General features: G+C 48.7%; 1 long non-coding RNA gene across 1 annotated transcript in view; it reads left to right on the plus strand.

Moving 5' to 3' along the window:
- Positions 1-1,199: 1,199 nt before the first annotated feature.
- Positions 1,200-26,716, plus strand: part of LOC141273090 (uncharacterized) — a 34,373-nt gene continuing 8,856 nt past the window's right edge. The window contains exon 1 of the long non-coding RNA XR_012322061.1: positions 1,200-1,465. This is a non-coding gene — a long non-coding RNA (uncharacterized lncRNA). The remainder of the gene's footprint in view (positions 1,466-26,716) is intronic.

Raw genomic sequence — 26,716 nt, forward strand, 5'->3', positions numbered from 1 at the left:
CTTAGTAATAGAGAATGCTGAAACATTGTGGAAGCAAAAGAAACCTCCACCAATAGTGGTAACAATAATCACAATTAGGTGAATATACATCCGAACATCAATTACCGTCTAACAATACTATTCTTATATTTTTCTAAACATGCTAGATCAGTGATGGTGAACCTTTTAGAGACCGAGTGCCGAAACTACAACCCAAAACCCACTTATTTAATACAAAGTGCCAACATGGCAAATTAACTTAGTTTAGGAAAAACAACTCATACAGAGAGCAGGCAGGGGCAACAGAGAGCAAGCAGGTGTATCAAATAATAATAATAATATTTATTTATATAGTGCCAACATGTTCCACAGCACTTTACAATTAAAGAGCAAGCAGGGGCAACCGCAAGCAGGTGTATCAGAGCAAGCAAGGGCAACAGAGAGCAAGCAGATGAATCAGAGAAGGTAGGGGAAACAGACAGCAAATAGGTGTATCAAAGAAGGCAGGGGCAACAGAAAGCAAGCAAGTATATCAGAGAGCAAGCAGGAGTATCAAAGGATGTAGAGGGGAAACAAAAAGCAGGCAGGTATCAGAGAGACGGCAGGGACAACAGAAAGCAAACGTGTATGGGAGAGCAGGCAGGGGCAACAGCAGGCAGGTAAAATAAAGTAGGTAAAGGCAAGGGAGAGTAGGCAGGGGCAAGAGAACAAGCTGCGGCAACAGAGAGCAGGCAGGTGTATTAGAAAGAAGTCAGGGGCAACAGCAGACAGGGGAACAAGTGGGCAACAGAGAGCAGGCAGGGGCAAGAGAGCAGGCAGGTGAAACAGCGGGCAACAGAGGGCAGGCAGGAGCAACAGCAGGCAGGTAAAACAGTGGGCAACAGAGAGCAGGCAGGGGCAACAGAGAGGGGGTAATAGAGAGCAGGCAGGGGCAACAGAGAGGGGGCAATAGAGAGCAGGCAGGGGCAACAGAGAGGGGGCAGAGGCAACAAACAGGGGTCAACAGAGAGCAGGCAGGGGCAAGGGAGCGCAAGCAGGGGTATCTGTGAGTATGTGTATAGCACACAATATATTTTCGTCAGTGGCAGCCTGGAATAATCAGAGCAGCAGTGACAGGACACAGTGTTGTTAGTGATTATAAGCTGAGACTTAGTGTCTTCTCTTGGCTGGCTGGTCGGTGCAGTGCGCTGATTGGACATCTGATACTGCACCGATCAGCCAATGGAGCTTCAGACTCTATTCACTAGCACTAGATCGCAGTTAGTAATCTAACAGGGCCGCTCCTGTCACTGCTGCTCTAATGACACACACAGCAGCTAATCTTGATGGTCCTTAGCTACTTGCTCCAGGAGATGAGAGTAGTTGCCAGCCCTGTGTGTGCTGACGTTCTTCTGCATCTGCAGCACAGGCTGAAAGCAAAGCAACTAACCGGGAGGAGGAGCAAGCAGAAGAGGGGAGCTGTAGCCGCACCACAGGGGAAGAGAAGGTAATGCTGCGTGCGCGCCTGCGTACACGGAGACGTACAGGGAGACGCAGGCACTGTACATTAAAACAAAATAAACTTTCTTTAATAGAAACATGCAGCCCAAGAGATTTGATTCCCAGGCCCTGAATCAATGTGCCTAGTGATGCAGCTGGTATACACTTCCCGCTGCACTCAGTGCATTGCCGAACTGCTCTCTGCTCCCTCAGCTCGGCGCAGAGCTCCCCCTGTAAGTGCTGAGGCGATGGCGCGCATGCGCACAGGGAGGGCTCTGCGTGCCCGTGCCATAGGTTCGCCATTACTGTGCTACACCACATGTGCATATTAAAACTTTCAATAAATGAACATGATATCATTACTGTAATTCATACCTTTAGGTTGTTTGGTATCTAGCTTAGTGATCCAATATGCTTCTCAAATGAAAAGCTGTTTTTGTAAAAAAATGTAAGACTATTTCTATCTCCATTATGATTCTCCAAAAAATGCTTGGCCACTCTTGAGTAAGTTCTAGTTTTAAGACCACGGCCCCACTATCAGTATTTGGTCAGTATATTTTCTCAGGAGTAGGAGCCAAAACCAGGTGAGGAACAATCAGAGAGAAGGTATAATAGAAACAAGTCACCAGTTCTGCATTTATCACCCACTCCTGGTTTTATCTCCCGCTCCTGAGAAAAAATACTGACCGAATACTGACCAAATACTGATAGTGGGGCTGTGGCCTAATTCTGATACTCTATATATGTTCCACTATTCTTTTTTTTATTTTTCAGCGTGTGCATTTGATATTTAATATTGCAAATGTCACATTCAATACAATAAATTAAACGAGTGGTCTCACAGTTGATGAAAATTTTCCTAGAATACGATTGATCTATATTATATGTTTGGTCTTTTTTCACATTGGTATATCACCGCGATTTTCCACAGACCTCTCGGTCCCATAGACTATCACAGGTATGAGTGCTATCTTTGAAAAACACGGCTAGCACTCGAACGTGAAAATCGGATCTAGGCTTCCAGTCATTTAGGCGAGCCAGGCACTGGCACTGCAGAGCTGAGTGTCCATCCAAGTACCAGCGCGTTGTTATAGCCACGTATCTCTCACAGTGCTGTGAGCAGTGACTGAAGCTGCGCCGCCATGTCTGCATGACTGAAATCTGGCAGCTCCAGGAAGGGATAAAGTACATTTTCTCTGGGTGCCACACTGAGTATAGCGGCCAATGTACCTTCCTAACTGTTTTTACTCTTTAATGCTACAGCTTTAAAAGCAGTACTCTCTTTCTGCCCATCTAAACTTTTCACATGTCAGTTTATCTGTTCCATTTAAAACAAAACAAATAAATGGAATTAGCATCTTCAGCATTCTTGTTTCAAAACTGAAGAGGGGCCCATTGATCTATAAGGGATCCATCTAGTTTACATTTATTGTTTATTTTTAGAATGAAAAATAATCCTGTAAGCAAACTTTTTTCTTCCATTCTAAAAATAAATAGCAAACAGAAGCTAAATTGACCTCTTATAGATCAATGGCCGGGCCCTCTGCTTTCGTTTGAAAAAGGATGACAATTCCGATTATCTCTTCTAAACAAATAAATGGACATGTGAAAAAAAGCTTTAACGAGATAATAGGTACTCAAGCTTAGGCTTTTATTCACATATCACTATTTTTGATCAGTATTTCATCAGTATTTCTGTGCCAATCTTTCAATTATAGTTTTTATCTGTAAGTTCCACTCCTGGTTTTGGCATAGAAAAACTGATGCAAAATACTGACCAAATACTGACATGTGAAAAAGTCCTAAACTAAAGAATTAAGGATTAATTAATAATGGCCGCCATCATAATGGCTGCACACTTTTGCAGGTGAAACAGCTGTTTTCTTGCAGGATTCATAATTAATTAATTGTGTAGGAAAACATTAAAAATGGTACAGGACTTTTGCAGTTAAAAGCTGCAGCATGACCACTGTATGTGACTGCAGCCTTACAGGGCTTCTTCAATAATGTAATTAAATTGTCATCATCACATATTTCAAACAGCAGCCTGTTCTAGTCATGTGTCAGGATGGGCTGCAGTATGAAGAAACACAGATTCCAAGACCTGTGTCTCACCTGACAATAGCTGTATCATGAGCACACACACATACCAGAGCTGCCTTCAGAGATTCGTTTGACAGGAAAAGACATATATCTTCTCCTCGGCTGACTGAGCACATTGGACTAGGGTTGGAATAAAAAAAAACTTTGTGCGCACTCGTCAGCCATGATGTTAAGATGTATTTCTTCTTCTGTCACACACTTCTCTGGCAGTTCACCAGTATGTGTGCTTATGATACCGCTTTGGTCAGTTGAAACGCAGGTCCTGGAAGCTGTGTTTCTTCAGACTGTATTCCGTCCTGACACGCAACTAGGGCGGGCTGCCGTTTGAATAATGTGATGGCGGTCATTTTATTACATTCTTAGAGAACCCCTTTAAAGAGCATTTACACTGCACAATTTTCATAAACAAGCATTCTTAGAAATGCTTATTTCATGATAATAGTGCTGCCTAACAGGCTGCAATTCACCTGACAAATGAGCAAAATTATTTTCTGGTTTTCCAATGTTTCATTCATATAAATGATGCCATTTCAGAGATCTTTAGCTGTCATATACTAGGCTGCAGCTAAAGCCTCTGCTGCCATAACAGAGCAGTGCTATCCTGAACCACTTCAGAAACAGCATCATAAAATATTTCAATGGTTTGACGCGCTGGATAGTTATGGCGCTACTCTCATCAACTTTGTCTGGAGCTGTTGTTTACAGAGGATTACTAGCAAAGAGGGGAAATGGACACCTGAAGAAGGCTGCCCTATGTAAGATGGACTCAGACGACCACCCTGGGCATATCTCTAATTATCTTACACTGCTCTTCAAGAAGACAATATGTCCTTACCACCAACCATGACGGATCTTCAGGAAGAGCTGTCGTAACTGTGACGTAACTTGAAAAACGTGTATCCCACTGCAAAATCTCCAACAGGGCCCCCTAATTATCATGGGTCTGTGATTTTTTTAATATGGGCCATAGGGCCATTTGGTCCCCTTAGGCTACAGAGCTCGGGTGCGTCTGCATCCCCTGCAACTATTAAAGTTATGCCCCTGCTCCTACAAACCGCTGAATTTGATGCGTGCCAAGCCTTAAAGACACTCAGTACACTCTCACAGTCTGCCAGCAATGCTGCTGCAGAAATTTCAGCAACGTCTCTGTATGAACTCTCCATGTTCAGCCCACTTCATAAACAAAATATCTCAAAATGTAATGGTTTCAAAACCAAAATCTGGTCAAAAGCTATATATACACGTTGCAAGGGAAATTTATTCCAATAAGAGACAATGAGTAATAGTCCAAAACTATATAACATGATCAATGAAGTTTTATTACAAAAATAAATATAGACAGATGGGCACAATACAGAAATAAAAAATATATTGAGAGCACAGGTAATGAGACAGTGGGTCCACAGACCACATACAGGTATGGGAATAGCTACAATAAATCTAACGCCAAAGAAGTAAAGACACATGCAAGTGCCATAATTTGACCAATACTCCTGCACATACTAGGAACAGTGTCCACATTGTTCTACTCTGTGCGCATATGAATATACTGTAGTAACAGATATACACTGCTCGAAAAAATAAAGGGAACACTCAAATAACACATCCTAGATCTGAATGAATGAAATATTCTCATTGAATACTTTGTTCTGTATAAAGTTGAATGTGCTGACAACAAAATCACACAAAAATCATCAACGGAAATCAAATTTATTAACCAATGGAGGCCGGGATTTGGAGTCAGCCCCAAAATTAAAGTGAAAAACACACTACAGGCTGATCCAACTTTGATGTAATGTCCTTAAAACAAGTCAAAATGAGGATCAGTATTGTGTGTGGCCTCCACATGCCTGTATAACCTCCCTACAGCGCCTGGGCATGCTCCTGATGAGGTTGCGGATGGTCTCCTGTAGGATCTCCTCCCAGACCTGGACTAAAACATCCACCAACTCCTGAACAGTCTGTGGTGCAAAGTGGATGGAGCGAGACATGATGTCCCAGATGTGCTCAATTGGATTTATTTTTGTAATGAAACTTCAATGATCATGTTATATAGTTCTGGACTATTTGTCTCTATTCTCTATTAGACTCTATTGGACTCATTGTCTCTTATTGGAATAAACTGTTTCTGAGTGTCCTTGGGTACTTACTCTATTCAGCCTGAAGATTTGGGTAGCAGGCTGAAATTAATGATTTGCGTAGCATGTAGGTGCGGACATAACGCCGTTGCAACTGCACCGGGCCCCGGCAGTGCAGGCGGACCCTTGCAGGGTGGATAATAATGAGGGCAATCTGGTCAGTTTCTTGGAGCCCGAGGCTCCGGGCTCCCTGCCCACACGCAGTGGGCAGGGAGCGATCACTGCAGCTCTGCTGCCTATAGGAGAAAATGGCAGCGAAACTGCAGGAATCCGTCCTCTGCTTCCTGCCCGCTCGCGCTTTTTGTGTGACACAGATGCGCGCTGCTTCATGACGTCAGGGAGAAAGTTGCTGGTGAGGACGATGCTGCTGGGGAGCAGGCTGAGAGGTAAGTTGCTTTTTTTATTTTATCCAATACACTGGGGCAATGATGAGGGTGATGGGGGGAGAGCAATGATGAGGATGATGGGGGGGGGGGCAATGATGATTGTGATGGGAGACAGCAATGATGATGATGATGATGGGGGACAGTAATGATGAGGATGATGAGGGGAAAGCAATGATGAGGATGATGGGGGCCAGTAATGATGAGGATGATGAGGGGAAAGCAATGATGGGTGTTATGGGCAGAGCAATGATGAGGATGATGGGGGGGACAGCAATGATGAGGGTGATGAAGGGGAGAGCAATGATGAGGATGATTGTGGGACAGTAATGATGAGGGGAGAGCAATGATGAGGATGATGGGGGACAATAATGATGAGGATGATGGGGGAGAGCAATGATGGGGGTGATGGGGGACAGCAATAATGGGTGTGATGGGGACAGTAATGATGAGGGGAGAGCAATGATGGGTGTGATGGGGACAGTAATGATGAGGATGATGGGGAGAGCAATAATGAGGATGATGGGGGAGAGCAATGGTGAGGATGATGGGGAGAGCAATCATGGGGGAGAGCAATGATGGGGGGAGAGCAATGATGAGGGTGATGGGGGGAGAGCAATGATGGGTGAAGAGAAATGATGAGGGTGATGAAGGAGAGAAATGATGAGGGTGATGGAGGGAGAGCAATGATGGTGGTGATGGGGAGAGCAATGATGATGTGGGGACAGCAATGATGAGGATAATGAAGGGGAGAGAAATTATGAGGATGATGGGGGACAGTAATGATGGGGGGAGAGCAATGATGGGGAGAGCAATGATTGGTGTGATGGGGGAGAGAAATAATGAGGGTGATGGGGGAGAGTAATGATGGGTGTGATGGGGGGGCGAGCAGTGATGAGGATGATGGGGGACAGTAATGATGAGGATGATGGAGAGCAATGATGGGTGTGATGGGGGAGAGCAATGATGGGTGTGATGGGGACAGTAATGAGGGGAGAGCAATGATGAGTGTGATGGAGACAGTAATGATGAGGATGATGGGGAGAGCAATGATGGGTGTGATAGGGAGAGAGGAATGATGGGTGTGATGGGGACAGTAATGATGAGGGGAGAGCAATGATGGGTGTGATGGGGACAGTAATGATGGGTGTCATGGGGAGAGCAATGATAAGGGTGATGGGGGAGAGCAATGATGAGGATGGTGGGGGAGAGCAATGATGAGGATGATGTGGAAAGCAATGATGGTGGAGAGCAATGATGGGAGTGATAGGGGAGAGCAATGATGAGGGTGATGGGGAAAGAGAAATGATGAGGGTGATGGAGGGAGACCAATGATGGGGGAGAGCAATGATGAGGGTGATGGGGGAGAGAAATGATGGGGGTGATGGAGGAGAGAAATGTTGAGGGTGATGGGGGAGAGCAATGATGGGGGAGAGCAATGATGGTGGTGATGGAGGGAGAGCAATGATGGAGTGATGGGAGGAGAGCAATGATGGGGGTGATGGAGAAAGTAATGATGAGGATGATGAGGGGAAAGCAATGATGGGTGTGATGGGCAGAGCAATGATGAGGATGATGGGGGGGACAGCAATGATGAGGGTGATGAAGGGGAGAGCAATGATGAGGATGATGGGGACAGTAATGATGAGGGGAGAGCAGTGATGGGGAGAGCAATGATGAGGATGATGGGGGACAATAATGATGAGGATGATGGGGGAGAGCAATGATGGGGGTGATGGGGGAGAGCAATAATGGGTGTGATGGGGACAGTAATGATGAGGGGAGAGCAATGATGGGTGTGATGGGGACAGTAATGATGAGGATGATGGGGGAGAGCAATGATGAGGATGATGGGGGAGAGCAATGGTGAGGATGATGGAGAGAGCAATCATGGGGAAGAGCAATGATGGGGGGAGAGCAATGATGAGGGTGATGGGGGGAGAGCAATGATGGGTGAAGAGAAATGATGAGGGTGATGGAGGAGAGAAATGATGAGGGTGATGGAGAAGAGCAATGATGGTGGTGATGGGGAGAGCAATGATGATGATGGGGGGACAGCAATGATGAGGATAATGAAGGGGAGAGAAATTATGAGGATGATGGGGGACAGTAATGATGGGGGGAGAGCAATGATGGGGAGAGCAATGATTGGTGTGATGGGGGAGAGAAATAATGAGGGTGATGGGGGAGAGTAATGATGGGTGTGATGGGGGGGAGAGCAGTGATGAGGATGATGGGGGACAGTAATGATGAGGATGATGGAGAGCAATGATGGGTGTGATGGGGGAGAGCAATGATGGGTGTGATGGGGACAATAATGATGGGAGAGCAATGATGAGTGTGATGGAGACAGTAATAATGAGGATGATGGGGAGAGCAATGATGGGTGTGATAGGGAGAGAGGAATGATGGGTGTGATGGGGACAGTAATGATGAGGGGAGAGCAATGATGGGTGTGATGGGGACAGTAATGATGGGTGTCATGGGGAGAGCAATGATAAGGGTGATGGGGGAGAGCAATGATGAGGATGGTGGGGGAGAGCAATGATGAGGATGATGTGGAAAGCAATGATGGTGGAGAGCAATGATGGGAGTGATAGGGGAGAGCAATGATGAGGGTGATGGGGAAAGAGAAATGATGAGGGTGATGGAGGGAGACCAATGATGGGGGGAGAGCAATGATGAGGGTGATGGGGGGAGAGAAATGATGGGGGTGATGGGGGAGAGAAATGTTGAGGGTGATGGAGGGAGAGCAATGATGGGGGGAGAGCAATGATGGTGGTGATGGAGGGAGAGCAATGATGGGGTGATGGGAGGAGAGCAATGATGGGGATGATGGAGAAAGTAATGATGAGGATGATGAGGGGAGAACAATGATGGGTGTGATGGGGGAGAGCAGTGATGGGGAGAGCAATGATGGGAGAGCAATGATGAGGGTGATGGGGGAGAGCAATGATAAAGGTGATGTGTGGAGAGCAATGATGAGGATGATGGGTTAGAGCAATGATGAGAATAATGGGGGAGAGCAATGATGAGGATGATGGGGAGAGCAATGATGGTGGTGATGGGGGAGAGCAATGATGAGGGTGATGGGGAAAGAGAAATGACGAGAGTGATGGGGGGAGAGAAATGATGGTGATGGGGAGAGAAATGATGATGGTGATGGGGGGGAAGAGAAATGATGAGGGTGATGGGGGAGAGCAATGATGGTGGTGATGGAGGGAGAGCAATGATGGGGGTGATGGGGAAAGGAATGATGATGAGGGGAGAGCAATGATGGGTGTGATGGGGGGCGAGCAGTGATGGGGAGAGCAATGATGCGAGAGCAATGATGAGGGTGATGGGGAAGAGCAATGATGAGGATTATGGGGGAAAGCAATGATGGAGTGATGGGGGGAGAGCAATGATGAGGATGATAGGGGACAGTAATGATGAGGATGATGGGGAGAGCAATGATGGGGAGAGTAATGATGAGGGGAGAGCAATGATGGGTTTGATGGTGACAGTAATGATGGGTGTCATGGGGAGAGCAATGATGAGGGTGATGGGGGAGAGCAATGATAAGGGTGATGGGGGAGAGCAATGATGGGTGAAGAGAAATGATGAGGATGATGGAGGAGAGAAATGATGAGGGTAATGGAGGGAGAGCAATGATGGTGGTGATGGGGAGAGCAATGATGAGGATGATGGGGGGACAGCAATGATGAGGATAATGAAGGGGAGAGAAATTATGAGGATGATGGGGACAGTAATGATGGGGGAGAGCAATGATGGGGGAGAGCAATGATGAGGGTGATGGGGGGAGAGCAATGATGGGTGAAGAGAAATGATGAGAATGATGGAAGAGAGAAATGATGAGGGTGATGGAGGGAGAGCAATGATGGTGGTGATGGGGAGAGCAATGATGAGGATGATTGGGGGACAGCAATGATGAGGATAATGAAGGGGAGAGAAATTATGAGGATGATGGGGACAGTAATGATGGGGGGAGAGCAATGATGGGGAGAGCAATGATTTGTGTGATGGGGAGAGAAATAATGAGGGTGATGGGGGAGAGTAATGATGGGTGTGATGGGGGAGAGCAGTGATGAGGATGATGGGGGGACAGTAATTATGATGATGGTGGAGAGCAATGATAGGTGTGATGGGGAGAGCAATGATGGGGACAGTAATGATGAGGGGAGAGCAATGATGAGTGTGATGGAGACAATAATGATGAGGATGATGGGGAGAGCAATGATGGGTGTGATGGGGAGAGAGGAATGATGGGTGTGATGGGGACAGTAATGATGAGGGGAGAGCAATGATGGGTGTGATAGGGACAGTAATGATGGGTGTCATGGGGAGAGCAATGATGGGGGTGATGGGGAAAGTAATGATGATGATGAGGGGAGAGCAATGATGGGTGTGATGGGGGGCGAGCAGTGATGGGGAGAGCAATGATGCGAGAACAATGATGAGGGTGATGGGGAGAGCAATGATGAGGGTGATGTGGGGAGAGCAATGATGAGGATAATGGGGGAGAGCAATGATGAGGATTATGGGGGAAAGCAATGATGGGGGTGATGGGGGGAGAGCAATGATGAGGATGATAGGGGACAGTAATGATGAGGATCATGGGGAGAGCAATGATGGGGAGAGTAATGATGAGGGGAGAGCAATGATGGGTTTGATGGCGACAGTAATGATGGGTGTTATGGGGAGAGCAATGATGAGGGTGATGGGGGAGAGCAATGATAAGGGTGATGGGGGGAGCAATGATGAGGATGATGGGGAGAGCAATGATGGGGGAGAGCAATGATGAGGGTGATGGGGGAGAGCAATGATGGGTGAAGAGAAATGATGAGGATGATGGAGGAGAGAAATGATGAGGGTGATGGAGGGAGAGCAATGATGGTGGTGATGGGGAGAGCAATGATGAGGATGATGGGGGGACAGCAATGATGAGGATAATGAAGGGGAGAGAAATTATGAGGATGATGGGGGGAGAGCAATGATGGGGAGAGCAATGATTTGTGTGATGGGGAGAGAAATAATGAGGGTGATGGGGGAGAGTAATGATGGGTGTGATGGGGGCGAGCAGTGATGAGGATGATGGGGGGACAGTAATGATGATGGTGGAGAGCAATGATGGTTGTGATGGGGAGAGCAATGATGGGGACAGTAATGATGAGGGGAGAGCAATGATGAGTGTGATGGAGACAGTAATGATGAGGATGATAGGGAGAGCAATGATGGGTGTGATGGGGAGAGAGGAATGATGGGTGTGATGGGGACAGTAATGATGAGGGGAGAGCAATGATGGGTGTGATGGGGACAGTAATGACGGGTGTCATGGGGAGAGCAATGATGAGGGTGATGGGGGAGAGCAATGATGAGGATGATGGGGGAGAGCAATGATGAGGATGATGTGGAATGCAATGATGGGGTGATGGGGGAGAGCAATGATGGGGGAGAGCAATGATGAGGGTGATGGGGGAGAGCAATGATGAGAATGAAGGGGAGAGCAATGATGGGGGAGAGCAATGATGGGGGGAGAGCAATGATGAGGGTGATGGGGAAAGAGAAATGAGGAGGGTGATGGGGAAGAGAAATGAGGAGGGTGATGGGGGGGAAGAGAAATGATGAAGGTGATGGGGAGAACAATGATGGGGGTGATGGGGGAGAGAAATGATGGGGGAGAGAAATGTTGAGTGTGATGGGGAGAGCAATGATGGGTGTGATGGGGAGAGAAATGTTAAGGGTTATGGGGGGAGAGAAATGTTAAGGGTGATGGTGGAGAGAAATGATGGGTGTGATGGGGGAGAGCAATGATGGGTGTGATGGGAGAGAGGAATGATGGGGGAAGAACAATGATGGGTGTGATAGGGAGAGCAATGATGGGGGGAGAGAAATGATGAGGGTGATGGGGAGAGCAATGATTGGTGTGATGGGGGAGAGCCATGATGAGGGTGATGGGGGAGAGCAATGATGAGGATGATTGGGGAGAGCAATGATGGGGAGAGCAAAGATGAGGGTGGTGGGGGAAAGAAATGATGGGGGAGAGATATGATGAGGAAGATGGGGGAGATCAATGATGGGATGATGGGGAGAGACTAATGATGAGAATGATGGGGGAGAGCAATGATGGGGTGATAGCAATGATGAGGATGATTGGGGGAGCAATGATGAGGATGATGGGGGGAGCAATGATGAGGGTGATGGGCGGAGAGCAATGATGGGAGTGGTGTGGGACAGCAATACTGGAAGTGTGGGACAGCAATGATGGAGGTGGTGTGGGACAGCAATGATGGGGGGGTGACAGCAATGATGGAGGTGGTGTGGGTGAACAATGATGAGGGTGGGGGAGTGGATACTAAGATGTGGTGTGGAAGAACAAAGATGGGAGGAAAGCAATGATGGGGGTAAGATGCAGAGGAGACTTAATAATGAATTGAAAGGTGGGAGAACACGCTGTGAGGGACTTGTAATGAATTTGGATATGGATGAGGATGCACAGTACCTGATAACATCTTCTCCCACCTCCAAAGTGTGGGGGAGACACATGTATATATACAATATAAGTGACCTTGTTATTTTCAAGGCTGGTGATCATCGTGACAAGACGAGTTGTGGCTGAGAGATGTCAACATGAAGGTCTGACCAGATGGAGAAGAAACAGCAGAAAATTACTCTGATCACATGAGACGTTAGCGGTAAGTGCCTGGATGTAAATATTATTCTATATCTGCACTGTGTGACTTGGAGTGATAATATTATTTATAAAATCCCTTAGTCTGCATTCTCACATTTGTGTGAAATGTCCGTGTCCTGCCAGATTTTTTTTATTAGACAGCACAAGTACTTGTAGAGTTTTATAGATTCATTCACACATCCGTGAATATCACGGATATGAGAATGAGATCTGTGAGGGTCAGAGACTGTCCTGATCTGATCCGATTTTGAGGATTAGAATAAGACATGCTGAATGTGTCTGTAAAATCCGGCAGCTGCACACGGATACAAGAATGTAGCCTTATTATGTATAGCACAGTCCCTTAGTATATAGACTATGTAAGGTATATATATATTTTTATGTATAAAAATCTCTCTATATATAATGTGTGGCTATATATATATCTGTAGCTTTGTCGCCATAAAAGGTGGGTGGCCCATACACATTTCTTGCACAGGGGCCCCAAGCTGTCAGTGTCCGCCCCTGGTAGCATGTATGTGTTTTGGATGATATTGATCTCATGCTGCAAGGGAAAGTAGCATATGTAGAAAGCTTTATAATCTCCAAATTGTCTATTCATCCTACTCTCCTTGTCCAACTCAAAGATCTTGAGATATATACACCAGATCTAGTCCCTATGCTAACTATCATTTTCAATAATATATTAGAGCAACTATCCAGTACACACATCAAATTTGATAGAACTCAGAGAGTCCTCAGAACTCGAAATTCTGATCCTTCTTACCCTAAAGATGTCATTTCCTGGGTCCATTGCTCCAAAATGAAGGAGGACATAATGCAAAGCGCAAGACTTTGGCATAATATCGATTTTGATGGGACAAACCTTCAACTGTTTTCTGACCTCTAAAGACACAGCGATGAAGTATCTACTTTTTCTCTTGCAAACCCATAATATTCCAAACTGTTAGGTTTTCCTGTTTGCCCAGGAAAAGAAGATTCTGGGTGCTTGCTCATTGTAAAATCTCTTTCTCATAGCCTTCGTTGCAGGACACATGACACCATGGGTGTATGCTGCTGCTGCTAAGAAAAAAAGTTAGCTCCTCCTCAGCAGGTTACACCCATCTACTGGAACTAAGCTAATCAGTTAGTGAGAAAGCAGTAGGAAAAGCAACATATAAAAGCAACACTGGCCCAATAGAGGCACAAACAAGGGGAATTTGCTGTGTACCTCAGTGAAGCCTACCAGAAAGAGATTTTACGGTGAGGGCCTTTTCTCAATCACTTCATTGGGAGACAGAGGAGAGCATGGGACATCCAAAAGCAGCCCCACGGGTGGGAAAGAAACAAATAAAACCATAAAGTGCAGAAACAGATGCAAATCTCTCAGATTGGAACATGAGGGACTGCTGCTGGCAACACCTTTCTACGCTGCGTTCCATCACACACATGCGGTGGAGCCTCATCACAGCACTGCTCTCCATCCTGGAGTATAAGTTTATCCCCTGATGAACCCCTTATTCTACATTCAAGGGGTAGAAACAAGTCGGGACGGGGTATTTAACATCTATTAAAAAATAAGTCTATCCTATGTACTAAATTGTTATAGACAACTAGATGGTGGCCCGATTATAAAGCATCAGGTATTCTAGCATATGTCTCCCGACCCTCCTTTATAATGCCCCATGCAGGAAGTCACATACCCCGTATATAATACCCCATGCAGGATGTCACATCCCCGTATATAATACCCCATGCAGGATGTCACATCCCCCCTATATAATGCCCCATGCAGGAAGTCACATCCCACTATAGTGCCCCATGCAGGATGTCACATCCCCCCTATATAATACCCCATGTAGGATGTCACCTCACCCCCATATAATGCCCCATGAAGAATGCCTCTTCCCCCATATAATGCCCCATGTAGGATGTCACCTCTCCCCCCATATAATGCTCCATGCAGGATGTCACCTCTCCCCCCATATAATGCCCCATGCAGGATGTCACCTCTCCCCCCATATAATGCCCCATGCAGACTGTCACATCCCCCCCATATAATGCCCCATGTAGGATGTCACCTCTCCCCCCATATAATGCCCCATGCAGACTGTCACATCCCCCCCATATAATGCCCCATGTAGGATGTCACCTCTCCCCCATATAATGCCCCATGTAGGATGTCACCTCTCCCCCCATATAATGGCCCATGTAGGATGTTACCTCTCGCCCCATATAATACCCCATGCAGGATGTCCCATCCCCCCATAGTGCCCCATGCAGGTCCCCTATGGCCCCATACAAGAAAAAATAATTCCAATACTCACCTCACTGCTTTTCTGGACTCCAGCGTAGCCGGCATGTTCACGCTGTGCGCTGTGATCGGTCAGGAGAGAGCGCGGTGTAAAGACGTCACCGCGCCCTCTGACCTGAGACGTCACAGAGCTGCACCGGAAGAAACAGGAGCTGCTGCGGAGGCACGGGGAGGGGTAAGTATGACGCCGGGGTCCTTAATGAGCGGGGGGAGGGACGGGAGGAGGGGAGAGGGGGGGAGGGGTAAGTATGACGCCGGATCGAGCGGGGGGAGGGACGGGAGGAGAGAGGAGGGGAGGGGCGTCACACTTGTCCTCGGGAGATAAGCGGCCGTAGCCGCTGATCTTCCGACGATAGCCGCATGTAGGTCAGCGGCGCCTGCGGTCGGGGGACTTATGCTGTGAGCAGCCGGCTACATCTCCCGGCTGCATCGCCGCTGACCTCCGTGCCTCACATGAGCCGCTAACGGCCGCCATGTTTTTCTGAAATGCCGCGTCGCTGATTGGCCGCGGCCGGACCAATCAGCGACCCGGGATTTCCAGGACAGACAGACAGACAGACGGGATAAGACAATTATATAGATAGATTGGTATGCAAACCTTGTATGGATCCTATCATGAAAATGATCAGTGTCTGGCACTTTCTACTTATGTGAATGGTTATTTGATGTAACGGGTCTGGGAGGCGGAACCTCTGAGCTACTATACAAGGGGGCGGTCCTTGTAAGGGAGCGGGTGGCGACCAGGGAAGACGGGCAGGCAGTCACAGCAGGTGACCGGGACAGTCTCTGAGTGAACGGGCAGGAGATCACGGCAAGTGACCGGGGCAGTCTCTGGATGAACGGGCAGGTTGTCACGGCAAGTGACCGGGGCAGTCTCTGGATGAACGGGCAGGTTGTCACGGCAAGTGACTGGGGCAGTCTCTGGATGAACGGGCAGGAGGTCACGGCAAGTGACCGGGGCAGTCTCTGGGTAAAGGGTAGGTACGACCTGTGATGGCAGAGCCTCCAGGTAGGCTAGCAGGCAGATGGTTGATGTGTGCTCCCAGGTGAGCAAGCGAGAATCTCTGGAATGGCAGGTGGTCACAGCACGTGACGGCGGAGCTTCCAGGTAGGCTAGCAGGCAGGTAACAGGTGTGCGCTCCCAGGTGAGCGGGCAGGAGTCTCTGGAATGGCAGGTGGTCACAGCACGTGACGGCGGAGCCTCCAGGTAGGCTAGCAGGCAGGTAACAGGTGTGCGCTCCCAGGTGAGCGGGCAAGCTGGTCCATAGACAGACTGACAGGAGTTGGAGGGCAGACCGTCGGACCTCAGGCCAACAGGCAGGTAGCAGAGGAGCGCTCCCAGGTGAGCGGGCAAGCTGGTCCTTAGACAGACTGACAGGAGTCGGGAGGCAGACCGTCGGACCTCAGGCTAGCAGGCAGGTAAGCAGAATATCAGGCAGCAAACTGGCAGGAATCTGGCAGGTAACTGGCAACGGGACCTGAGGGCTGAAGCAGAGTAGTGAACAGTGCAACAACATTGCTCGGGCACCTCCATTTTGGAGGAGGTGCCTTATATATGGTGAAGTCCTCCGGCCATTGGCCGAGGACTCCTTAGGACGGCGCGCGCGGCCCCTTTAAGAGGGAGGGAGCGCGCGCGCGCCGTAAGCACAGTGGCCGGGAAGGAGCGCGTGCTGCCAGCAGAGCGGGAGGAGGACGCCGGGCTCGGAGCAGAGGGGTGAGAGGAACAGCGTCCCTGCCTAGCAGAGGGCAGGGACGCCGGCGCTACAGTACCCCCCCCTTTAGGCCCCCCCTTTTTTAGGCCAGAGAGAAATTTAGCTAGGATGAGAGGGGCATGGATGTTCTCCCGGGGCTCCCACGTTCTCTCTTCAGGACCAAACCCCTTCCAATCTACTAGAAAAAAGGTCTTCCCTCTTACCCTTTTGGTGGCCAGAATGTTCTCTACCTCAAATTCGTTTTCAGCGGAAACCGGAGCAGGAGGCGTACCTGTAGACTTGGAAAAAGAGTTAAGTACCACAGGTTTGAGGAGAGATACATGGAAGGAGTTAGGGATCCGCAAGTTGGCCGGGAGTTTCAATTTATAGGCCACCGGGTTGATCTGACTGATGACCTCCAGAGGACCGATGAACCGAGGACCTAACTTATAGGAAGGAATCTTGAGCCGGACATACTTGGACGAGAGCCAGACCTTATCCCCTGGACGGAATTGAGGAGGATCCAGACGTTTTTTGTCAGCATGTCTTTTCATACGCTCGGATGACAGAAGGAGTGCGGATCGGGTACTCTCCCATATGGAGGAAAATTTGTTAACAAGAGATTCCGCAGCCGGATTGTCCACCGAGGTGGAGACGGGAAATGGGATCCGAGGATGCTGACCGAAGACAACAAAAAACGGGGATTTGGAGGAAGATTCGCTCTCGTGATTGTTGTAAGAAAATTCGGCCCATGGCAGGAGATCCACCCAGTCTGAATGGTGGGCATTAACGAAGTGCCGGAGGTAACTGGTCAGGTTCTGATTGATCCGCTCCACTTGACCATTAGACTGTGGGTGGTAAGCGGAGGAGAAGTCCAGGGTGACGTCTAGCAGTTTACAAGTGGCTCTCCAGAAGCGTGAAGTGAACTGTACCCCACGATCCGACACGATGTGGAGGGGCAGGCCATGAAGACGGAAGATGTGGCGGATAAAGTCTTTAGCCAGCTCGGGTACAGACGGGAGGCCTGGCAGGGGAACGAAATGAGCCATCTTGGAAAAGCGGTCAGCGACCACCCAAATGACCGTACAACCGGCAGAGACGGGAAGATCAGTTATAAAGTCCATTGCTATATGCTGCCAGGGGGCAGCAGGTACTGGGAGCGGAAGGAGGTGACCGGCTGGCAGATGTCTCGGAACCTTGTTGCGGGCGCAGGACACACAGGCAGAAACAAAGTCTATTACGTCCTTGTGCAGGGTAGGCCACCAGTAGTGCCGGGTAATAAGCTGGAGGGTCTTTTTCTGACCGGCGTGGCCAGCTAGTTTAGACGAGTGACCCCAGTGTAGGTTCTTCTCCCGATCAGGTACTGATACGAACGTCTTACCGGGAGGGAGACGATTTAGACTCACGGGAGCCACCTGCATTACTCTGGCGGGATCGATGATGTGTTTCGGTTCCTCCTCGAGATCAGACACCAGAAAGGATCGGGACAAGGCGTCCGCCTTGATGTTTTTGTCAGCTGGGCGAAAATGAAGAATAAAATCAAAGCGAGCAAAAAACAAGGACCACCGAGCTTGGCGCGGGTTAAGTCTCTGGGCATGCTGGAGGTAAGCCAAGTTCTTGTGGTCAGTGTAAATTATTACCGGGTGAAGAGCCCCTTCGAGCAGGTAACGCCACTCCTCCAATGCCAGCTTGATGGCCAATAACTCTCGATCTCCTATGGAATAGTTGCGCTCAGAAGAGGAGAAGAGTTTGGAGAAGAAGCCACAAGTTACCATTCTCCCGGAAGATGATTTTTGGGTAAGTACCGCTCCGGCTCCAGAGGAGGAGGCGTCAACCTCCAGGAAGAACTGCTTGTTGCCATCTGGGCGATGCAGCACTGGGGCAGAAGAGAAGGCCTGTTTTAAGGAAAGAAAGGCCTCCTCTGCTTCGGGCGGCCACTCTCTGGGATTAGTGCCCTTACGGGTGAGCGCGGAAATTGGGGCAGTCCGGGAAGAGAAGTGCGGAATGAAGAGGCGGTAGTAGTTGGCGAAGCCCAGGAACCTCTGAATGGCCTTCAACCCCTCCGGTCGGGGCCATTTCTCGATGGCAGACAGTTTCTCTGGATCCATTCGAAGGCCGGTCTGAGAAATAATGTAGCCCAAAAACGGAAGCGAGGTCTGCTCAAAGAGGCACTTCTCATATTTAGCGAAGAGGTGATTCTGCCTGAGCCTGAGCAGGACCTGACGAACGTCTCTCCGGTGAGTCTGGAGATCCGGAGAGAAGACCAAGATGTCGTCCAGGTACACCACTACGCAGGAGTAGAGAAGGTCCCGGAAGATGTCATTGACCAACTCTTGAAAGACGGCAGGAGCGTTACAGAGACCAAAGGGCATTACCAGATATTCATAGTGGCCGTCCCGGGTGTTGAATGCAGTCTTCCATTCATCCCCTTGACGGATACGGACCAGGTTGTACGCCCCACGGAGGTCTAGTTTGGTGAAGATTCTAGCCCCCCTCAGACGATCAAATAATTCTGGAATGAGCGGAAGGGGGTACTTATTCTTCACCGTGATCTGGTTAAGGCCTCTATAGTCTATACAGGGACGGAGAGAGCCGTCCTTCTTTTTTACGAAAAAGAAGCCTGCTCCCGCCGGGGAGGTAGATTTCCGAATGAATCCCCTGGCCAAATTCTCCTCAATATATTCGGACATCGACCGGGTCTCAGCAGCGGACAATGGGTAAATACGCCCACGGGGAGGCGTAGTACCGGGTAACAGGTCGATAGGACAGTCGTATGGTCTATGAGGGGGTAATGTCTCTGCCTCCTTTTTATTAAAGACATCAGCAAATGACCAATAGGGAATCGGAAGTCCAGGTAGATTAGTTGGGGTAGGAGAAGGACGGGCGGGATGAACAGGAACCAAACAAGTCCTATGACAGTCCTGTCCCCAGCGAAGGACTTCTCCGGTCTGCCAGTCAAGCACGGGTGCATGTCTCTGGAGCCAAGGTAGACCTAGTAAGAGGGCGTGAGAGAGTCCAGGCAGAACATGAAAAGAGATGCTCTCAGAATGCAGCGTTCCCACCTGCAGAGTTACGGATTCGGTGATGAGTTGGATGGGACGTGGTAAGAGGCCCCCATCCACAGCAGCTACAGATAATGGTATAGCCAGAGGTTTGGTGGGAATGCGGTATTTTTCTACCAGGGCCTGTGAAATAAGATTCCCGGCCGCTCCAGAGTCAAGTTGGGCTAGTTCGAAATAACGATTCTCCCCGCAGATAATTGAGACTGACAGCAGCAGAGATGGAGAGGATTTATTCTTGTCTAGGTCGACCTCTCTGAGCGAACCTAGACACAGGCGTTTCCCGACCTCTCCGGGCAGGTACGGATCCGGTGCTCCTTACTGCCACAGTAGAAGCAGCTCCCCTCGGCACGGCGTAAGTCCTGACGGGTTTTGACCATCTTGGTCTGGTCGACCTGCATAGGCTCAGGAGAGTGTACCTGGGGAGAAACGGAGGGAGTGACGGATTTCTGAAAAGTAGGAGCTAGACGTGGAAACCTCCTCTCACGGGTGACTTCTTTGGCTCGCTCCTGGAACCATAGGTCAATCCGGGTGGCAAGAGTTATTAGGTCATCGAGAGTGGTGGGAATGTCTCGACCGGCAAGTTCATCTTTAATACGGCCGGACAGACCCTCCCAGAAGACAGATACCAGAGCGTCGTTATCCCAGGCCAGCTCCGAGGCAAGGGTACGGAACCGTATGGCATATTGGCCCACGGTGAGACTTCCCTGACGGAGGCGTAGCAGAGATGATGCGGATGAGGTCTTCCGTCCAGGTTCGTCGAAGACTTTCCGGAAAGCCGTGAGAAAGGCAGGCAAGTCGGACACCAGGGGGTCTCCTCTCTCCCATAGAGGATTTAGCCAGGCCAGGGCCTCCCCGGTGAGATGGGACATGATGAAGGCAATTTGGGCCCGGTCGGAGTTAAACTGGTGGGACAGGAGTTCAAAGTGCAGGGTGCACTGATTTATAAAGCCCCGAGCCTGAGCGGAGTCGCCTCCGAAGCGAGGAGGTGCGGAAAGCCGGGGTCCGGGGTAGGATACCATAGTATTGGTGGGCAGCGGAGCTGCCGGATTGCGAGTCATGGCTCTGGCGGTGGTTGCTGGTGGAGCAGTCAGAGTGTCCAGGCGAGTATTGACATTCCGCAGATGACCCAGGATGGACTCCTGTTGGGACCTCTGACGGGACAGTTCATGACACAGGTCCGAGAGTGAGGGAGCTTGGATGCCACCGGGTTCCATGGCCCGAGCAAACTGTAACGGGTCTGGGAGGCGGAACCTCTGAGCTACTATACAAGGGGGCGGTCCTTGTAAGGGAGCGGGTGGCGACCAGGGAAGACGGGCAGGCAGTCACAGCAGGTGACCGGGACAGTCTCTGAGTGAACGGGCAGGAGATCACGGCAAGTGACCGGGGCAGTCTCTGGATGAACGGGCAGGTTGTCACGGCAAGTGACCGGGGCAGTCTCTGGATGAACGGGCAGGTTGTCACGGCAAGTGACCGGGGCAGTCTCTGGATGAACGGGCAGGAGGTCACGGCAAGTGACCGGGGCAGTCTCTGGGTAAAGGGTAGGTACGACCTGTGATGGCAGAGCCTCCAGGTAGGCTAGCAGGCAGATGGTTGATGTGTGCTCCCAGGTGAGCAAGCGAGAGTCTCTGGAATGGCAGGTGGTCACAGCACGTGACGGCGGAGCCTCCAGGTAGGCTAGCAGGCAGGTAACAGGTGTGCGCTCCCAGGTGAGCGGGCAGGAGTCTCTGGAATGGCAGGTGGTCACAGCACGTGACGGCGGAGCCTCCAGGTAGGCTAGCAGGCAGGTAACAGGTGTGCGCTCCCAGGTGAGCGGGCAAGCTGGTCCATAGACAGACTGACAGGAGTTGGAGGGCAGACCGTCGGACCTCAGGCCAACAGGCAGGTAGCAGAGGAGCGCTCCCAGGTGAGCGGGCAAGCTGGTCCTTAGACAGACTGACAGGAGTCGGTAGGCAGACCGTCGGACCTCAGGCTAGCAGGCAGGTAAGCAGAATATCAGGCAGCAAACTGGCAGGAATCTGGCAGGTAACTGGCAACGGGACCTGAGGGCTGAAGCAGAGTAGTGCACAGTGCAACAACATTGCTCGGGCACCTCCATTTTGGAGGAGGTGCCTTATATATGGTGAAGTCCTCCGGCCATTGGCCGAGGACTCCTTAGGACGGCGCGCGCGGCCCCTTTAAGAGGGAGGGAGCGCTCGCGCGTGCGCCCTAAGCACAGTGGCCGGGAAGGAGCGCTCGCTGCCAGCAGAGCGGGAGGAGGACGCCGGGCTCGGAGCAGAGGGGTGAGGGGAACAGCGTCCCTGCCTAGCAGAGGGCAGGGACGCCGGCGCTACATTTGATAAGCACATTTGTTTGGATGTATTTCTATTCAATCTATTGTTAAGTGCATTTGAGCTACCTAACTTGAAAAACAACTTTGGATATATGTATACAATATATGGTCCAGATATCCATGCATTTATTGGATTGAATTTACTCTTTGAATATGGTTCAGGTACATATACTTATTTGATTGAACCTGAGTACAGCACTGAAGTAGATTTACATTTGGGACAAACACGCACTTCAGCACTTTATCAGAAAGAACTTGATGCTGAAAGATATTGAAATTTGGTGTATATGTACAGTGGGTACGGAAAGTATTCATACCTCTTTAAATTTTTCACTCTTTGTTTCATTGCATCCATTTGGTAAATTCTAAAAAGTTCATTTTTTTCTCATTAAAGTACACTATGCACCCCATCTTGACTGGGAAAAAAAAACAGAAATGTGGAAATTTTTCCAAATTTATTAAAAAAGAAAAACTGAAATATCACATGGTCATAAGTATTCAGACCCTTTGCTCAGACACTCATATTTAAGTCACACGCTGTCCATTTCCTAGTGATCCTCTTTGAGATGGTTCTACTCCTTCATTGGAGTCCAGCTGTGTTTAATTAAACTGATAGGACTCGATTTGGAAAGGCACACATCTGTCTTTATAAGACATCACAGCTCACAATGCATGTCAGACCAAATGAGAATCATGAGCTCAAAGGAACTGCCCAAGGAGCTCAGAGACAGAATTGTGGCAAGGCACAGATCTGGCCAAGGTTATAAAAGAATTTCTGCATTACTCAAAATTCCTAAGAGTACAGTGGCCTCCATAATCCTTAAATGGAAGAAGTCTGGTACCACCAGAAGTCTTCCTAAACCTGGCCGTCCAGCCAAACTGAGCAATCGTGGGAGAAGAGCCTTGGTGAGAGAGGTAAAGAAGAACCCCAAGATCACTGTGGCTGAGCTCCAGAGATGCAGTAGGTAGATGGGAGAAAGATACACAAAGTCAACTATCACTGCAGCCCTCCACCAGTCAGGCCTCTATCGCAGGGTGACCCGACGTAAGCCTCTCCTCAGTGCAAGACATATGAAAGCCCGCATAGAGTTTGCTCAAAAACACATGAAGGACTCCCAGACTATGAGAAATAAGATTCTCTGGTCTGATGAGACGAAAATAGAACTTTTTGGTGATAATTCTAAGCGGTATGTGTGGAGAATACCAGGCACTGCTCATCACCTGCCCAATATAATCCCAACAGTGAAACATGGTGGTGGCAGCATCATGCTATGGGGGTGTTTTTCAGCTGCAGGGAAAGAATGACTGGTTGCAATTGAAGGAAACATGAATGCGGCCAAGTGCAGAGATATCCTAGATGAAAACCTCTTCCAGAGTGCTCTGGACCTCAGACTTGGCCGAAGGTTCACCTTCCAACAAGACAATGACCCTAAGCACACAGCTAAAATAACAAAGGATTGGCTTCAGAACAACTCTGTGACCATTCTTGACTGGCCCAGCCAGAGTCCTGACCTAAACCCTGGAGAGACCTGAAAATGGCTGTCCACCAACATTCACCATCCATGTTTTTTTCAGTCAAGATGGGGTGCAGAGTTTACTTTAATGAGAAAAAAAATTAACTTTTTAGAATTTACCAAATGACTGCAATGAAACAGAGTGAAAAATGTAAAGGGGTCTGAATACTTTCTGTACCCACTGTATATATTCATCTTTTCTGATATGAGACTTATCTTAATCAAGTCCATTCCATAGAGCCAGTCACATAATTATATTTTTAATTAGCACTTCAGCACTTTATTTGGGTGATGGTGGTGGTCTTTGTTAGGAAGGTCTTAGTAGAGTCATGTAGGGATAACCCACGTTAAGCGGGGTGCCACACTGAATTCTTAGGGTGCCAACCTCCGCGGTCAGGAAAGGTCAGTAAGGGTGAACACACTCCCTTATTCCCTTAGTTTATTTCATGTATTAGCCTAACTGTATTGCGCATACTTACCTGGTGGCTGTATTTCATTGACCCTCCTTTTTCTATGTGACTACCATAATTCTTCTTGGTATATTTTAACCGTAATTAATAAAAGTTCTTTCTTAAGGGATTTCCTCCTTGGTTTTCCAACACCTTTATACCCAGGCTTGCATCTGTTGAGGCGTGGAAGTGACCTCTGTAGAACTGGGAGAAGGTATGTACAAAGGACCAGGTAGCAGCCTTGCAGAGTTGCAACACAGGGACCTAGTGACCATCAGCCTAAGAGGCTTCCACTGCTTGGGTGGAGTGAGCTATAACCCAGAGTGGGGGAGCTTTGCCTGATATTCTTCCAGAATGGAAGAGTGGATTCAACAAGCAATTGGAGGGTAGACCTCTACCATGACCCTCTGGGATTATGAATAGGGAATCCGAATGACTGAAAGAAGCTGTCCTTGACAGAGATGCAGAGCTCCGACTAGGTCCAACTTGTTTAAGGACCGCTCAAAGGGTTGAGAAGGAAAGAAGAAGGGAAAGACAATTTCCTAATTGAGATAGAAGGTTGAAACCACTTTAGGAAGGAACGAAGAGACCGGACGCAGGACCACCTTTTCCTGGTGGAGGATGAGAAAGGAGAACAACAGGAGAGAGCTGCCAGTTCTAAAACTTGTTTAATGGTTGGGTTTGCAACCAAAAATGCAACCTTTAATGAGAGCCGAAGCGGGAAAATGTCCCAGAGGGGTTCGAAGGGAAAGCCCTGTAGGGAGTCCAAAACCAAATTGAGGTAAAAAAAAATCTACAGAAGGCCGATATGTGGAACTGAACAGGCCATGCCCTGAAGAAAAGTCCTAATTTGTGAACAAGAGTCCATATTCTTCTGAAAAAGGATAGAAAGTGACCTAGCCCTTGAGACGATTAAGAAACAAACCAAACTCAAGGCCTGACTGTAAAAAAGTCAAAAGAATTGAAAGAGAAAAAGACATGGGAATGGCCTGTTTGGATTCTCAGAAACGGAAAAAAGCCTTCCAGGTACGATGGTAGATATGAGAGGAGGCTTCCATGCCTTAATAATGGTGTGGATGACCTGATTGGAAAAACATGAGGCCCTTAACATTGCGGCTTTAACAGCCATCCTTGGGAAAGCAGGTCTGGGTTATCTGGGAACTTCTACGGGGCGCCTGCAAGATGTTTGACTACTTCCGCATAAAATCCCATGGAACTGGGATACGAACAGGGAAACTTTCAGCCTGAATGCCATCAGAATGATGTTGAGAGTGTCCCACTATAGACAGATCTGGTCAAAGACATCTGGGTGCAGAGACCACTCCCCCAAGGAAAGTCCTTCGTGGCTTAGGAGGTTGGTGGCCCAGTTGTCCACACCTGGTATGCATACTTTCGATATTGCTGGGACTCTTAGTTACACTAATGAAAGAATCTGAGAGACCTCTGCCATGGCTGAACGACTTCAAGTTCCACCCTGATGGTTGATGTATGTAATGGCGGTGGCATTGTTAGATTAAATATGAACAGGATGGCCCAACAGGTGGTCCTGCCAATGAAGAAAAGATGGGTGAATGACTCTGAGTTCCAGGATGTTGATGGGAAGTAGAGATTTTTGAGTCTTCCAACCCCTGTTAACATTCAGATTTTGGAATACTTCTCCCCAATTGAGAAATCATCAATATCTGCCAATGGATGGGGAGAAGGATCCTCTGTGGTTAAAAAGATGGGAGTACTGCTAACATGCTTAAGACTGCTTGACTTGAGGATGGAGAAGGATCGGTCGATCCAGGGAAAGGACAGTATTGTCCCATTGAGATAGAAGGGCAAACTGAAGAGGTATGGTATGGAACTGTGTAATCGGAATCACTTCAATCACAGCCACCATGTTGCCCATAACGCTCTTGTAAAAGTGGAGGGAACATGGAGAGGGATGTTTGAGGGAGCAAACGCCATAGTGAAGGGCAAACACCTTGTTTACGGTAAGAATGACTCTTCCTCGGACTATGTCGAACAGCATTCCCAGGAAGACTAGATGCTGAACAGGGATCAGGAAATTGTTTGGCTCGTTGATGATCCATCCAAGACGGGAGAGTGTGTACAGGGTAAACTAGAGACTCTCTAGACTTGCCAAGTATAATGAGGACTTGATAAGTATGTTGTCCAGGTAGTGGATGACTATTATCCTCCTGGCATGCAGGATAGGCATGACTGCGGCCATGATCTTTGTGAAAACCCTGGGTGCAGTGGCCCGTCTGAAAGGGAGATCTACGAAGTGAAAGTAAGGTTGTTGGACTGCAATGAGGAAGAACCTTTGGATGACTGAAAATATGGGTATGTGGAGGTAGGCATTTTGAATGTCCACCGAGCAGAGGAATTTCTCGGGCACCATGGAGGTTATTGCCAAACGGAGAGACTTTACTCTGAAGTGGCATAGACAAACTCACTTGATCAGTAGTTGGAGGTCTGTGATTGGCTGGACTGAGCCGTCCTTCTTGGTTACCACAAAGAGGTTTGAATAGAAACATGAAAAGTGCTACTGTGGAGGAGCGGGTGAAATAACGCCTGATTGGCAAATGGATGAAATGGCCTTGAAAAAAAACCC

This window comes from Phyllobates terribilis, unplaced genomic scaffold (genome assembly GCF_046119375.1).
Source record: "Phyllobates terribilis strain yellow unplaced genomic scaffold, ASM4611937v1 Scaffold_5__5_contigs__length_657084704, whole genome shotgun sequence".
Classification (NCBI taxonomy): Eukaryota; Metazoa; Chordata; class Amphibia; order Anura; family Dendrobatidae; genus Phyllobates; species Phyllobates terribilis.